We start from the raw sequence: 6,000 nt of genomic DNA, 5'->3' as shown, positions 1-6,000 counted from the left end.
AGGGGAAGAAAGAGGGGTGAAGGGAAAGGACTGGAGAGATTTAGGGAAAGGGGTACAGTTTAGAAAAGTCATCCAGAAACCTAGTTCTGGTTGACTTTTGTAAACTCGACGCCTTTCCTGTTTGCCTTACATAGCACCTGTTATCCTAGTTTTATTCCAGGCACCACTCTGTCTGGAAGGTGAATCTAGAGCAAGAAGTGATCACCAGTAAAAGTCATCAACCACTTTCCACTGAGCAGTGTGCATGTGGGATGGAGAGCAAACAGAAAGACAAAGAGGAATCAACGACACTAATGAATTGCTGTAGTGAATGCTCCACCCTCTTGCATTGCTGCAGTGAATGCTCCACCCTCTGTTCAGGGCTGTGTTGTTTACGAAAATACTCACTCCTTCTTCAGCCTTCTCTGTCCTAAGATCATATTTTTTGTGGTAGCCACAACCATGTAGTCCAATGGTGAAATATAGCTTAAAATGTACCTGTTGAAATCTTACACACTTTGGTCTTTCCTGAGCTAATGGTCATGGACCCACCACATGTGCCCAAAAGCAATTGATTTTCCACTTTAGTGTGAGAGCTGCCTTAGCAGTGAGGTTTTTCTGCTGTTTTCCCACTGTTATTCCTCCTTGGTGGGTAGTCTGCAACGAGGTTTGGTGAGAGGAACTTGCTGATCTCCAAGGCAGACATCGACATTGATACCACCTAGCTGTTTTCCCATTGTTATTCCTCCTTTGTGGGGAGTCTGCAACGAGGGAGGGTGAGAGGACTTGCTGATCTCCAAGGCAGACATCGACATTGATACCACCTATGACATGGTCATCATCTGATCCGTCAGATAGGATGAAAATCACATAGCCTGATGGTTTTGGACCTGTTTTTTCCGGCCTGTTGTTTTTAATCCTCAGTTTCAAGTTTTGGGAAATTGGTAAGGCTGTTTTAACAGATTTTTTTCTGTTTCTCTCTGCCACGAAGGTGTATTATTCTTCCCACAATATGTTCTGCAGCCACCATTGTTTCAGTTGTAAGTGGAAGCTTCGAGGGTACATATATAACTGTAGGTTGGGCTCTGTTCAGCTGTCAGTGTCTGGTTGCCACTACAAGTCTTTTGTACAGGCTGGTACAGTTTTGAGATGAAGGACTTCACTGAAGTAGGTGGCTGTGTGGCCTTATGTCTTCTTCACCTCAAAGTATGAGATATGTTCTCCAGGTATATGTGTGCTGAGAGAAAGTGAAACTGAGGACACTGACAGCAGTACCTCAGCCAAAGTTTGGGCCTTCAAAATGAGTGGACATAGTTCACAATTAAGTGTACATGTGAAGAGCTTTCAGCTGAACAGTAAGCCATATAAAATTTAAAAAAAAGTCAGCAAGAATTTAAGGAAAATAGTTATAAAATAAATCATCTTTGCTACAAAATTTCTATTATGTTAATATATATGTTTGTCTACAAAACAGTACAGTATCATGTAGTTTTAGTATACTGATGAGAAAATATTGTGGTATTGTACTACAAATATTCTCAATGTTTTGGACGTTATGTAATGTGGCGTCGATAGTTACGACGTAACAACATAGGTGCACGCTCTCGTAAGTTGGCACTATGAGAGAAACTAACTATGCTGACCACAGCGCCATCTGGCAGATGCTGTGCAGCTCAGTGAGTGCCATCTTGATTTCTGGCCCTTTTTCATCAAGAGCAGATGGGCTGGAAATATCGCATCTACTACCAAATGGGCTAGCTTGCTATTGAGACTTTGTATTAGTTACATTCAATTAGAGTTTGGACAGCAATGAGTATTTGTTAGTTTTGAGATTATATAGAACAGTCATCCTAACTTCACAGGATTAGACATGGACTATGGCTTCACACCTACGTGCTCACCCTGTCCAAAGTTATGTATGCATTTGATATTTACTTGTGTTTTTGACTCTATTAAAAGTGTTAAAGTTACATGCAGTACCGAAGTGCTTCAGCTCTCCTGCTCCTACTCGCTTCCTTCACTCTCAGCTTATATTACAGAAGCAGTTCACAGGAGCAGACCCATGCATCGCCTATCCAGGAGGGATACAAAAAAGTGTCGATGAGTATGGGATTTTTTTTTTTCTCCTCTTACCTATGTTTTTGTTTGGCACTGCTTTATCTTTTTTGTGCTATCTCTGTGTGACTGAGTGAATGTGCAGTCCCACTCTTCGCTCTAAGAAATGATTTTGTGTCAATGATGGCTTCGCAACAGGAACAGGCTTCACTGTCCGATATTGTATGGTTTCAGGCTCAGCAAATGACGCCACTGCTTGCTGCTGTGAATGGACTTGTCACACTACAAACTGCAGCTGCCTTGGCACCTCTGATGCCCCTGCCTGTGCCACAGGTGATACCTTCGGTGCCGCCATTCTGTGCCATCAATCCGAACTCTGGACGCTGGCCAGAATACATTGCCCAGCTCGAGGCTTAACTTGCCGCATACAACATACCAGGTACAGAGCAGCTTGCCTTTTTCATTGCCAATGTTGGTGTTATGTAATACCCTGCACTCATAAAATTGTTTCCCACCACCCTCCCAGAAACTAAAAATTTCGCCAAAGTGATAGCAGCTTTAAACTCCCACTTCTGTAACAGTGTAAATGTGGTGGCTGCACTCTACAAATTTTTCCGACCCCTGCATGGTCCTACTCAGTCAAATAATTCACGGTTAGCTGTGACTTTAATTGCTCCTGTGGACTCTCCTATGTGAATATCATGATTCGGGATGCTATAGTGCAGAATGTGGCGGATCACCGCATCCACGAAAAACTCCTAAGATTTAAAAACCCATCTTTGCAGGAAGTAGTAGACTTGTTAGACAGACAAGATACACTACATAGGGCTACTTCCACATTCGACATGACCTCAGGTGTGTGTACTGTTAGTGAGGTACAACACACGTCCTCCCGCCCTGCCCCGGCACAGGGAGCCACGCCGCGCTGCTTGTGCACAAGTAAACAATTTTCCAACCAGGCACCCACTAAGCAACTGAAATCTTATCTGAATTGCTTTCTGGCCCACCCTCAGGACAGTTGCCCATCCTATCATTCACAGTGTTATTTTTGCAATAAGAAAGGACATGTGCAAGGTGTGTGTAGTAAGAGACACACAAAATCTCAGAATGTTTCATGTTCGCGTGACTCATGTGGGCATCACTGCAATGGAAACTGCCGTGATCATAGTTCCCATCATCAGTCTTCTGCTTCACATGCTTCTAAAGCTCGTAGTGTGCATGAACAAGTTTTGCCAGACACTTCCTCTCGCATTCAGCATGATGCGAATAAACTTTTTGTGGCTTTGAACATTTGTGGACGTTCTGTTTGTATATAGCTGGACACTGGTGTGTGTGTTTCTATACTCAACTGATCAATGTATGACCTGCTTGGTTTGTCCCGACTTCGTCGTTCGCGTTCCACACTGACTGCATTTCCTGAACAGGAAATCTCAATGCTAGGTGTGTGTAGTTTGCAAGCCATGTATTGTGCGATGACAATAACTGTGTCTTTTTATGTTCTCCACTCTAGTAATGCTCCGAACATGTTTGGCATGGACACATTTGAACTTTTTGGCCTTGCATTTCAGGACAATGTACTTTGCATCAAAGCTTGTGACCATGCAGACAGTGTGGCTACACTATGCGATGATTTTTCTGAATTCTTTTCTGAGGGCCTTAGTTATGCCACAGACTTTGCAGTGCATATTGTAGTTAGAGACAATGCCATGCCTGTTTTCTGGCGTGCACGTCCGGTACCACATGCACAATGCGACGCTGTGGCTGCTAAACTTCAGCATTTGCAAGGCAGTGGTGTCCTTGAACCAGTTTCTGCTTTGCAATGGGCTTTGCCTATAGTGTGTGTGTCAAAAAACCAAATGGTCATCTCAGTACTTGTTCTGACTTTAAGTCTACAGTCAATCCCCAGACGGTGGTAGCTACAGTTCCCTTATCATGCCCTGAAGACATTTTTGTTAAGCTTGGTGCAGGTAAATTCTTTTCCGCGATTGACTTGCGGGACGCATACTTTCAAATTCCGCTCTATGAACAGTCATGCCAATATTTTGTGATCAACACCCACCTCGGATAGTTCAGGTTTCGCCGCCTTCCGTTCAGTTGTACTTCAGGTCCTGCTTTTTTTCAGTTGTACTTGCAGCAGTTGTGCACCAGTGTCCCTGGTTGTTACAATTATGTGGACGATATTGTCGTATCAGGTCACACCCGTGACGAACATCTGCAGAATTTGTGGCCTTATTTACTGTACTTTTGCAGGCAGGACTCTAGTGTAACAGAAACAAGTGCAATTTTTTTAAAACCGAGATTCGGTATTTAGGACATATGATTAACGGACAGGGTATCCACCACTCACCATCACATCTCCATGCGATTAGGGACTTTCCAGTACCCAGGAACTTGAAAGAACTTGTCTGTGTTAGGCAGAATTACATATTATGTTTGGTTTGTACCAAATGCAGTGCACATTGCAGCACCTTTGCATTGCCTTCGGGGTAAGAACATTCTTTTTGTTTGGTCTTCAGACTGTGATGCTGCTTTCCACAACCTCAAATCTGCTCTGTTGAGTGATCGCTGTTTGATTCCTTCCGATCCCTGCTAACCAGTTGTTTTGGCTGCCGATGCATCTTCTCATGGCATCGGAGCAGTTCTGTTGCACCATATTACTTCTGTTGATCGCCCGGTCACTTTTGCGTCTAAATTGCTCAGTTCTGCCCAGCAAAACTATTGTCATATCGAGAAAGAGGCTTTAGCTATTGTATATGGAGTGACCAAGTTTCACGATTTATTGTACGATGTTCTATTTGGTCACCGACCATAAGCCTTTGCAATCGTTGTTTCACCTGTCAAAGGCAGTTCCAGCCCATACTGCACAAAAGTTGCAACGTTGGTCTTTGTTTTTGTCAAACTGCAATTATGAAATTTTGTTTTGGCCTATGGCCAATGCTCTGTCTCATCTACCTGTCCGTCCTGACGAAGTGTTTGATTCTTCGGAATTGCCAAGCATGTTCATTGATTCGCAGGATTTCAATGATGGTTTTCCAGTGGATTTTCGTCGCATTGCTTCCATGACAGCTGCTGATGCTTCTCTGCAGATTGTTTTGCAGTATATTCGAACTCAATGGCCTCTGTCTGCTATGCGGATTAGTGATTGCAGTCGGAAATCCTGTGCTTACTATACGTCATTGAGGTATAGTGCGGACGAAGCAATTAGTGTATCATCACTGCACTTCCGTCGGTGTTGATAACCAAATTGAGAATTTGCTTGCTAATTGTCGCTCTTGCACAGAGAACCAGTGTGCTCCTCGCCAGTGCTTCTTTGCAGGGCCGACTCCTACTGCACCTTGGCAGCATGTGCATATTGATTTTGCGGGTCCTTTCTGGGGCACCCACTGGTTGCTAGTCATTGATGCTTACAGCAACGTTGCTTTTGTTGTACCTATGTCTTGTACCACATCTGCCAGTACTATTCAGACCTTGACGTCTATTTCTTCCATTGAGGGCCTTCCTGAAGTCATTGTCTCCGACATTGGCCCGCAATTTGTGTCCTCTGAGTTTTAAGTGTTCTGCGCTGCTAATGGCATTCGCCATCTGACCTCAGCCCCATTCCACCCCCAGTTGAATGGCAAGGTTGAACACTTTGTGCATACGTTTATGTCACAGATGAACAAGTTGCGTGCCACACGCTCTTGCAAGCCTGCGCTATGGACTTCCTTTGATTGATATCTCTCCCAGCTGCATGGCACCTGTTCCCCAGTGGAACCACTGTATGGCTGCACACATCGGTTGCTATTGCAGGTGTTGCACCCACCGCTGCACGCTCCGATTGCTTCGCCTTGTTATGGCTGGGCGCCACATGATTTGGTTTTCTATCATGTTTTCTCTGTCAGGCAGCACTGGGAGCAGGGGCGCGTTCTTCGTCAGCTTGGCCATGCCTTGTGTGTGATTTCTGGTCCCTCTGGCACTGTCAAGCAA

The sequence above is a fragment of the Schistocerca americana genome, chromosome 8 (assembly GCF_021461395.2).
Source record: "Schistocerca americana isolate TAMUIC-IGC-003095 chromosome 8, iqSchAmer2.1, whole genome shotgun sequence".
Classification (NCBI taxonomy): Eukaryota; Metazoa; Arthropoda; class Insecta; order Orthoptera; family Acrididae; genus Schistocerca; species Schistocerca americana.
Note: the sequence above shows the minus strand (reverse complement) of the source record.